An 11082-nucleotide genomic window follows, 5' to 3' on the forward strand; every position below is an offset into this window, starting at 1 on the left:
TTAAATGACAAATTAAATCAAGAGGAGCTGAGCTGTACTGGGCTATTTGGATTTTGTGGAAAGTTACTATGACATAGAGTGGCTGGTAATATCATCCATACCAAGGAGAATCATTTTTCAGTAAATAAGTTCTTTTAATGGAAGTTTTCAAAGAGCTCATTCAGAATGTGGGGTGCAGGTAAAACGTGAAGTGTATCATTTGCTCTGGAGGAACACAAATCTTGACATGTTTAAGGAGAAGAAGGGCATGGGCAGATAAAACACTTTTATCTTAGGGAATGATCTTCCACCATCTTTGCAGTAGGTAGCAGGTGCAATCACTGCTAATCTAGTCTATTAGTCAGCTGTGCTAGGATAACAAACCATCCCCAAATCTCAGTGGCTTCCAACGTTGAATGATTATTTCTTTGTCATGTTGCATAAGGGCAGCTATGGGTTGGCTTCAGGGGCTCTATGCCACACATCCTATAGTCCAGAGAAGCCTAACCTGGTGAAGCAGCTCCTATTTTGGACACACTGGTTTTGCAGCAGAAGAGAATGTTAGTGTTGCAGAAATCTGTGATACATTTCTGGGTCTACCTTAGCTAGTCATTCCTAGCTTGTCATGCCTGACAGTGGGGTGGGAATTATAATCTGCATGGAAGTAGGTGCTACAAATCAAAGGCAATTGGAGGGAATGTATACTCTTCTCCTGGGGAACAGAATGAATATTGGGTAGTGGGGACAACAATACACTCTACCACACCCAGTGTGTTTTCCTCCCTTCCTTGTAAACAAGGCAAAAGCAAAGAATACTGGAAATTTCAGATTGCCTTTGCATGGTGGAATGGATGGGTCATTAGCTGGAATCCTTACATCAAATGCAGTGCACCCTGCTTACTAAGAGTTCGTTGAAAGAGTTAAATGATGACAAACATAGATGCAGTTGAGATGATCATGTGTCACATCCTGTAGTCGCTGTTCTACATGTGTTGTCTCAAATAATTTGAAACACAAAATCAGCAGTAAATTTCACTGACAAAACAAGGTACATTTGGGGCGTAGCTCTCAAAATGGTCTTTTGACCTTTTCCAAGCAGGAAAAATTTCTTGGAACACAGAAATGGCAGTTCATTTGGCATTAATGAAGACCAGATATTTTTAGCCATGTTTAGAAGTGGAACTCCTTTAAATAAGCCCTTTTTCTTCGAAGAATGATTAAAATGCTTCTTCTGGAAGGCATAATGGCACGGCACAGCTGAGACGTCTCAGTCCATGCCTGTGTGGGGCAGGGCTTGCAAACATCATTGCTGTCTGGCACACACTGCACTCCACTACAGTGTCCTTGAAGCTGAGACATTGGGACACAGTTAAAGCATCTCTCAATTATGTTTGGGTTGTCATTCACTATTATGGGCTTCCGCCATTTTGCAGGACATTGTGGATTTCAAGTAAGGGTGTCAATGCTTCTTCTTCTCCTTCTTCTCCTTCTCCTTCTTGTTCTTCTTTGTTCTTGTTCTTGTTCTTGTTCTTGTTTTTGTTGTTGTTGTTCTTCTTCTATTGATGAAAATGGAACAACTGTGTTTACATAAATTTATGCCTGGAAGTTTTTAAGGCAAACGATACATTTCTCCAAATTGAAAAATCATGCTTTAGGACATGTCAACTCAATGCTGTTGTTAGGGACCCCCTCCCACTTTTCCAGCCTTTCATTATGGTCAGAAAATTTGGAAACAAAGTATTAAATCCAGAGCTAAGTTATTTGATTTTCTTTCTGATTCTGTTTTTCTTTCTTTTTAAAAAGAAGTATGTATTTTTTTTATATAAATTAAAGCTCAGCAACCCTCTGTCCCACCCTTCCCTTCCTGAAACCATTTTCACTCTTTTTGTTCTTTCTTGTTCTATGTTCATCCGTGTATCTATGTGAAATGCCTGTTCTGTTCTCAGTGTTCTCAGTACAAAGATCTGACCTCCTTCTGTGGACACGAGGGCTTAGCTCTCTTACCTGCACCACTCCCCTCTTCCTGTTGATAATCGTGTCACGTGTTTTGGCTCAACAATTCTTCTGACATTATTATGAGAGTTACTAACAACCTCTTCTCTGGTTTGCTTGTCTAGGGGCTGACCCATGTTTCCTCCCCAAGCTTCTTTCAGTCATCAACAAACACTACACTAATCTATGTGCTTTCTACGTTCCTGGGGCCTCCCTTTTATAACCCCCCACCCAAGCACTCTGGTCCTGGCAGGCTGTTGTCCTTCATCATCTACCTGGAAATGCCCCTTTCCTGAATCTTTTCTTAGATCCCTGCCTCCCAGAGCTCATGTTTTCCTCTTTTTTGGTTTTCTTTCCCCACATGGTGGAGCACATCCTTTAGCAGACTCCTGAGAAAAGGAACTGGGAAATAATTATTTGAGATCTGGCCTAATGGTGTCTTTATTCTACCCCTGTGTTCTATTAATAGTGGTCGGGTGTAGCATTCTAGGGTGGAAATATTTACTTCTTGCAGACTTCTGAAGGCATTGCTTCATCGTCGCCCTGTTTCCAGCATTGCTCCTGAGGATGTCTGACAGGTCTTTCGATCCCTAATGCTTTGTATAAAACTCCCATTTTTTATTTTGCATTTTACCTCTTAGTAAGGTTTTAGAATCTTTTTTCTTTATTGTGTTTGTGAAATGTCACAGTGACGTGTCTTGACAAGGGTCCTTCTTCATTCACCATTTCAGTGTTTGGGCTGGAAACTTATACTCTCCAATTCCAGGATTTTTAAAAATATTATTTATCTGATAATTTCCTCCCTATGGTTTTCTGTTCTTTCATTCTGTGATTCTGTTTCTCAGATGTTGGGTCTCCTGGATGGGCCTGTAATTTTCTTGTCTTTTCTCTATTTCTTATTTTCTCTCTCTTGGAGTTTTGGTCATACTCTCTGAGGGATTTCCTTTAGTTAATCTGCCAAAATATTGATTTTTTTTTTTTAGTTTTGATGACATTTTTTCCTATTTTTTGCAAATAAAAATTGTATATATTCATGGTGTACAACATGATGTTTTGATATACATATACATTTGAAATGATGATCATCATCAGGTTAATTAACATATCCATCACCATACATAATTATCAGTGTGTGTGTGTGTGGTGACAATACTTAAGACCAACTCTCTAGCAGATTCCAAGTATACTAAACAGTGTTATTAACTATCATCACCATGGGGCACATCAGATCCTAGAATTTATCTTAAAACTGCGTCTGTGCCCTTTGACTAACTTCTTTCCAGGTCCCCCATCCCCTCAGCCCCTGGTTGCCACTGTTCTCTGCTTTTGCGAGTTCAGCTTTTTTTAGAATCTACACATAAGTGAGATTTCTTTTTTTTTTTAATTTTTTTATTGTTATGTTAATCCCCATACATTACATCATTAGTTTTAGATATAGTGTTCCATGATTCATTGTTTGTGCATAACACCCAGTGCTCCATGCAGAACGTGCCCTCCTCAATACCCATCACCAGGCTAACCCATCCTCCCACCCCCCTCCCCTCTAGAACCCTCAGTTTGTTTTTCAGAGTCCATCGTCTCTCATGGTTCTTCTCCCCCTCCGATTTCCCCCCCTTCATTCTTCCCCTCCTGCTACATTTTTCTTCTTCTTTTTTTCTTTCTTAACATATATTGCATTATTTGTTTCAGAGGTACAGATCTGAGATTCAACAGTCTTGCACAATTCACAGCGCTTACCAGAACACATACCCTCCCCAGTGTCCATCACCCAGTCACCCCATGCCTCCCACCCCACCCCCCACTCCAGCAACCCTCAGTTTGTTTCCTGAGATTAAGAATTCCTCATATCAGTGAGGTCATATGATACATGTCTTTCTCTGTTTGACTTATCTCGCTCAGCATAATACCCTCCAGTTCCATCCACGTCGTTGCAAATGCATAAGTGAGATTTCTTATGGTGTTTTTAACTCCTAAAAGATTTCTTTTTCAGTAAATAATATCATTTAAAAAATAACGTCCTTGTCTTGTTTCCTGGATGCAATATTTTTTCTTTGCTTTCTACGAATGTTCATTATTACCCTCTGGAAAGTTTTCTCTGCTTCCTACATTGTCTCTGTTGCCTTTAAGTTCCTTAATCAGTGAACTACTAATTAATTAATTTCTGTTGGTTAAGTGTCTGTTTCTTATTTATGAGTTTTCCTAGAGGGCTTGACTGGTGGTCCGTATTTAAGAACGGGCCATGAAAATCTGGTCGGAAGCTTTGTGTTCGCAGGTGGAGCTTGTCGGAATAGGAGCTTCACAGCGGCGTGAGGACCCACCTATTTTTCTGTCGGACTCTCTCGATGAGCCTCTGAATATGTTTTCTTTTGGCTCAGTGAGTTTCTTTATGGAGTAACTTTGTGGTTTCTGCTGGGACAGTGTTATGAGTTGAACTGTATCTCCCAAAAAGGACAAGTTCAAGTCCTAGCCCCCAGGACCTCAAAATGGGATCTTTGGAAGTCGGGTTGTTGCAGAAGTGATTGGTTAGGGGGAGGGCACCCTGGAGTGCGGGGGCCCTGATCCAACATGACTGGTGTCCTTAGGAGACAGACACGTCCAGGGAGAGGCCATGTGACCACAGAGACAGAGCCTGCGGTCAGGTTGTCACAAACCAAGGAGCACCTGTTCTCTCTGGAGCTGGAAGAAGAAAGGAAGGATCCTCTCCTGGGGGCTTGAGAGGGAGTGTGGCCATGCCGACACCCGGTTTGGACTCCCAGCCTCTGACGCTGAGAGACACTAAACCTCTGGTGTAGCTCTTCGTGACAGTAGTTTCAGGACACAGTTCCAGAGGGTCCAGGCCACTGCTCGCAGCTTGCTGGGGAGGCCCCGGGGCAAGGGGCTGGGAAGGGACAAGTCCTCCTCAGGACTGTGGGTGGTAATCAGTGGCCCTCACCCCTTCTGTGGTCAGTGTAGCATCTCACCTTGCCCTACTCTGTGTCCCGTGTCCCCAGGGCCTGGACCTTCTTTGGTTTCCTTGCTGTTGAAAGGAGACTCCTTGTTGCTCTGCGGGGAGGAAGGGGTTATCCGCACGGGGCAGGGATCTCGCGCCCGCGTCCTTCCCACCCAGACTCCCAACTAATCCTTGTGTTTTCAGCCTCAGCTCACTCTTGAAAAATAACTGGAACCTCCCGTTCCTGAGCCACCTGCTGCCCATATCAAAGGTCCAGTGATCAAGTCCCTCCATTCTCCCCATGGGAGTGAGGGCGCCCTCTGGTGGCCCCCAAGCATCAGCTCTGTGCGTTCCCCCAGACCTCCTCCTTTGGCCTCCGTCTCACCTGGGGTATAAGAAGGTCCGGAGGGAAGTCTCCATGTCTGATGCATCTGGGCATCTCCCTCATTTCCTGGCACAGCATTTTCACACAAGAGCCCCTCAGCACACATGTGTGGAATAAATGAAGGAACTCAGAAGACATGGAAGCTGAAATGAGTAGACATTTGACTTTATGCCCAAGAGAAAATCAATCCTAAGGTTGAGATTGCTAAAAAAAAAAAAGAAAAAGAAAGAAAAGAAAAGAAACCAATCCACCCCTCCTTTATAAATGGAAATTTATATTTCAAGGTTTAAAATAATGAGTCAAAATTGGAATTTTGGTGTAGTCTGTTAATTATAAAACCAAACATCTCCTTGCTAAGATTTTTGAATTCCAATCCACTGCAAAAGTTTCTTGGCTTGTTTCACATTTGGGTTTGACACCCTTAAAATTAATCGGCTGAGCATGGTTTATAGCTCACAAAATTCTGGAAAGAATGCTATATTTTTAACTAGGCAATTTTACACAAATTTTCCTAGAGCCAGCTCAGTGCTGGCGTATTACTTCTGCTCAATGCAATCTTCTCATTCCCCCAGACAGAGGGAGCTAACATGTTCCCCCAAAGTTACTTGTTCAAGATAAATATAAAACTCCTCCTGTAAGACATTTCCTCATAAGAACATACACTGTTACAAGGTATTTCCCAGACACTGAAGGCCAAAGACTTACTTTAGGACTCAAAGCCCTCCCTCATGTCTCGCTGGGTGGATGCTTTTGTGAGCATCTAATTTCTCCTTTCGGTTTTCGAGTCCATGTGCCATTCAGTGCCAAAGACTTCACTTCCTGATTAGAAAAATGATTTTAAGAAAAATCACAGAAAATCAGGATGGGGTCCATTTTGACTCTAGCTGAACTAATCATGGAATCCCTGCCGTAATTATGCAGTGACCTGACTGATCTGCTAGCCCAGGACTCACATTAGGAAGTTGCCCCGTGAACAGCTTTTATTCATGCATCAGCAAGACTCCTTTGGTTACAAGTGTTGGAAACCTGACTCAAATTAGTGTAAAAAATGAATAATTTTTAGGCTCACATAATCAAAGGGAAAGTTGAGATGGATAGGGTGAGACAAAGTCTGGGGTTGACTCGGTTTTAGACATCTGGACCTGGGAAGCTGTGGTCCTCTCTGTCCCTTTCTCTCCTCTCTGCTTTGTTCTCTTGGGTTAGTTTCCTCCAAATAGCTGCAAATATGGCGGCTCCTGGCATCATATCAGAGACCGCCTGAGACTGGCAGGCTCTAGGCAGCCAGAAACCCTGGAGAAGAGCTTGGTTTGGACCCCCTGTGTCATATGCTCTTCCCTGGATCAAACAGTGGAGGTCATGCTGGAAGGTTCTGCAGGAACAGCACAGCTCTCTTGAAGCACGTGTTGAGAGGGCATCAAGCACATGATGATGAACACAGTATTTTCCTTCATAACCTCCTAGCCTGGTATGTGTTAGTGATTGGAGGTGAAATGTCATTTAGCTTTAGACTCTCAAAACTTGCTACAACGGCATTATTACAGGGGTGGACCGGAGCAGTGGAAGGGTTGAGTCAATATGCGTGCCTAGGGAGTGTGGGAGGGGGTAGCCAGCCCACCGCATATTTCCCATCCTTGCCCCTGAGCTTGGGGTTGGGTGGAGCTGAATCTGGAGAGTCAGGTGTTTACAACCTGGGGCAGGGAAAGAAGTGGAGGCTGGGAATCAGGCAAAGGCAAATATGGTTGATAGAGCCCTGGCCCCGGGGGGGCTCCGTGCTGGACCTGTCCCGACATCGCCGGGCACAGCTGCCACTCACTTGTTCTGCAGATGCGGAAACTGAGCCACAGAAAGCTGAGCTGACGTGCCTGAGACCTGCGGTTCGTTAGGGGCATAGAAGGCCCTGGGGCCTCGTTCCTGCTTTCCACGATGCTGCTCAGGGAGGCTGAAACGGGCACCCAGGTGGAGTGACGAATGTCAGCTGCCCTCTGGCTGTGGGGTCAGCGGAAACCTCAAATCCTCCTCTTTGGTCGGGCTTACAATCTTTCTTCTCTCGAAATAGTGGAGTTGCGTCTCTGGAGGATTTTACATTAGGCTCCCTCTGGAATCTCAGGAGGCCCCTGGCCAGGGAGGTGCACTCCAGCCTCTCGGGCAAGTCTGTGCACGTAACTGCTGGTGCAGGTGCGTTCTGAAAATGGTGGACTCTGCGAGCAGGCAGAGAGCCTTGAGACTCTCCCTTCCAGCCACACTTGGTCTCGTCTGGGAATTTGAATTTTATCTTACAGGCAGAAATGCCCATTAACTTGCCTTGTCTTTCCTTTCTCCGTGCCTTCCAAGCATCGGCAAGCGCAGGATTCAACGTGCAGGACTGTGCAAACTCCGGAATGCTCACTGCACTGGCCGGGAAATGCGCTTCGACCGTGTGCTCTAACCCTAGAACCCACCCCTCTCCACCCTCACCCAAGGAAGGTGCCACTATTTGCCTCTTTAGTTTATGTCTCTGTGGAGATTAATATGCAGCTGATGACAAGGTGTTGTCCTTTTATTTTAGGAATATTGTGATCTTAAGATTAGGGCCAATTTTGCAGAAGTGGGATTCTTCTTTTCCTATAATGCTGTAGTCTTCATGCCTGCTTGTTATTTGCCCAATCTATTGATGCTTGTTGGGAAGATCCTTTCTTGGTCTCAAACTATACCTTGGGGCTGAGGACTGGGGGGTGTTTGCTGTGACCCAGAAAAGGCCTTTTTAAGTGTGGAAGGCAGTGAGGCACGTTTTGGCTTGCCAGGGGATCATGGGCTCATCTCTCAACTGGGGATGAAGGTCACAGTGACCGGCTTCTGGGTTCCTTCAGCTATGTTAGTGCTCTCTAGTGGTTATTATGGTGATGGGGATGGGGGTGGTTGTAGGGAACCTATCTGGGGAGGATTATGTAAAATGGAAATAGGTTAGTTCTGGTCTTTTCCAGCTGGTTGTGAATCATTCGATGTCCAAGGTGTCTGCCCATAACCTTCCTCAAGATTCTCACAAACTAAATGGGTCTTCCTCTCAACTGAGATGCCGTTTACAATTTCAAGGTGATGTCAGTGGTGTTATTTACATTATCTTTTCCATGTTGAGTGAAAATGGTTTTTGAGAAGAAATCATTTCACATTTAAAAAATGAATTTAAATTCTACGTAAGTGTATTCTTCCACATTATATTACAGTACAGATGAGATGTTGCAATTTGTTTTAATAGTCTGTATCTGTGTGGGTTGATTTTATGTGTTTGCTGGTTTGGTGGAGACTGCAAATGGCAGATGGAATTTACCGGAAGAAATGCCAAGGGAGAGGTACAAAAGGAACAACAACAGAGACAATCTTTCGAGAAGAGGCTCGAAGCCTGAGAGGCAAGCAGGTACAGAGTCCTATGTGTGATTGAGCTGGAGACTGATGAAGTACAATAGGGCATCTACTATCCCATTTGGGCCTAGCGTGATTTCTTTTTGCCTGTCAAATGATATATATAAACACAGCTGTTAGACCTGAAAGAAAGTTCAGAACTGATGTAATAGGTCTGTGCTGCTCGGGGGTCGGCAAAAGAAACAGCTCTAGCTCTTGTGAGCAGAAAGTGATCCATGGTGGGGGAGACGGGGGCAATGCAATGCGCTTGGGGCTGGGCCGCCGGGAACCACTCCCCAGACTTCCTAGCCTCTCCTCTGGCCCATTCTGGAAGGTGGGGAGCCAGGGCCTGCGCCGGAGAGCCTGCATGACCACCCCCTAGGGCAGGGAACAGAGAGGGGATGGGGACGGACATGGACACGCTCCTTAGCTACTGCCTGGATGCTGGGATGGGGAGACAGGCCGCCGCTGCCTTCCCGACTTCCCCTCAACTCCCAGGCCTGCGATGGGGCTCTGCGGTGCCCGGCCCAGCCGCCCCTGACCCCACGGCCCCTTGGCACCCCGCACGCGGTAGTTTCCCTTACAGTTCTGTCTGCCACGCACACTGCAACTCCTCCAGAAGAGACAGGTCCTAGCGGCCAAGGACAAGCCTCCAACGTGGGTGCAGGTGTGACCCATTAGCAGCAGATAACCCACACTGGCTGGGGTGGGTGCCCCGGCCTATGAAGGGGTCTGGGAGAGGGTCCCTAGCGCCTGCACGCTCTGCTGGCCAGAGGAAGAAAGACCAGCAGAGAAACCTCCGGCGCCTACCTCCTCTTCTCCTATGTCACAGCAGCTCATGGAAGTGGGGAAGCCTAATTCCCACCCGGAGCCCTAAACACTAGCCAGCCTGGGAAATGGGGTTTATGCCTCCCTAACTTGTGCAGAAAGATATGGGACGAGGTGCCAGGGCCGGTTCAACACAACATTTAAGGGGAAGCTGAACTGAGAGACTGTGGCTTCTGAGGTCCCTCAGGGGGCCCAGACTCAGGATCCTTGGGTGTTTAGGTCGGTGCTGATATTTGAGGTGGTTTCCTCCTGGGACCACATGGCAGACAGGAACTTAGACATTTCAGTGAGAATCTCAAAGCCCAGGGGTTAAGTGAGGAAACCATAGGAGCCAAAATGCTCTCTCTAGTGTGTACAGGGGAGGATGCTGGAGGTTTCCGCCACCAGCTTCTAGAAGTTTCTTCAGTCACTGGCAGTGTTGGAGAGGGTCTAGATCCAATGCTAGATACAGATAAATATTACAGAGTATGGTTCCTGATTGAACAGGGGTCCTTCACGTCTTTAAATCTTGTTCTAAATGATGTATCGTTTTTGCCTTTTAAATAACAGTAATTATGGGATGAGCAAGTCACAGGAATAAAAGATACCCCATAGGGAATATAGTCAACCGTACTGCAGTAGGGCTGTATGTGAGGGATGGCAGCCACACGCGTGGTGAGCACAGTGTGATGTGTACACTTGTCCCATCACTATGTTGCACACCTGAAATTAATGAAACATTGTGCCTCAACGGTACTTCAATTAAAAAAAAAAACAAACACCCACTTATTCCCATGACCAAGGAATGCGTATTCTTAGCTATTTTGAAAGGAACTCGTTGTATTCTTGATCAGAGAAAGGATCCACCGAAAGGGAGCACCTAGCACATGACTGTGCACTCGGCCTCGTGAGCTGGGCTGTTTGGAAGAGGAGGTTGTAATCAGAGCTGCCTTGCTGGCAGCAGGTGATGCCCGGACACACGGCTCTCCACAGTGCCCAACCCGCGGACCCCAACCAGCCAAGCGCGGCGAGTGTCCCAGGCGCACGGGGCCCAAGTCCGCACCTGCCGTGCGCACTGGGCACCCTGCGCGGGATGTGGTCTTCCCACCCGCCGCAGGGACAGTGTGGTTCCGGCTCGGAGCCTCTGCTCATTGCTTCTTCACGTACAGGCGCTGGGCAGGGAAATGGCACAGTCCAGGCCTCCCTCGCTGTCCCCCAGCCAGACGTTCTTGGAGCTGAACCCCAGGGCACAGAGAAGGGGCGAGGCTCCGGCGCCGCGGGAGGGGAGTGTTAGGTGGGCGAGTCTGTGTGTGTGAATGGGGGTGTCGGTTCTCCGATGCCCCGAGTGGATCTGCGCTGGAATAAAGGCAGCCAGAAGGGAAGTAGGAAGCACAAAGCGGTTTACTAAGGACAGTACACTCTCAAGGTGGGAGAGAGGGCAGGTCTTTTGTTTTTATGTAAGTGGGGGTCTTGGGTCACGGACAGGACAGTGTGATCTCTACGGGAGGCTCCTGCCCATCATCAGGAGGCCTCCTCCCAGGGGTCAGGAGGGGGAGTTTTTGACCCTAGGCGGGGGGGGGGGGGGGGGGGGGGGGGGGGGGGGGGGGGGGGGGGG

This window comes from Phoca vitulina, unplaced genomic scaffold (genome assembly GCF_004348235.1).
Source record: "Phoca vitulina isolate PV1807 unplaced genomic scaffold, GSC_HSeal_1.0 scaffold1, whole genome shotgun sequence".
NCBI lineage: Eukaryota > Metazoa > Chordata > Mammalia > Carnivora > Phocidae > Phoca > Phoca vitulina.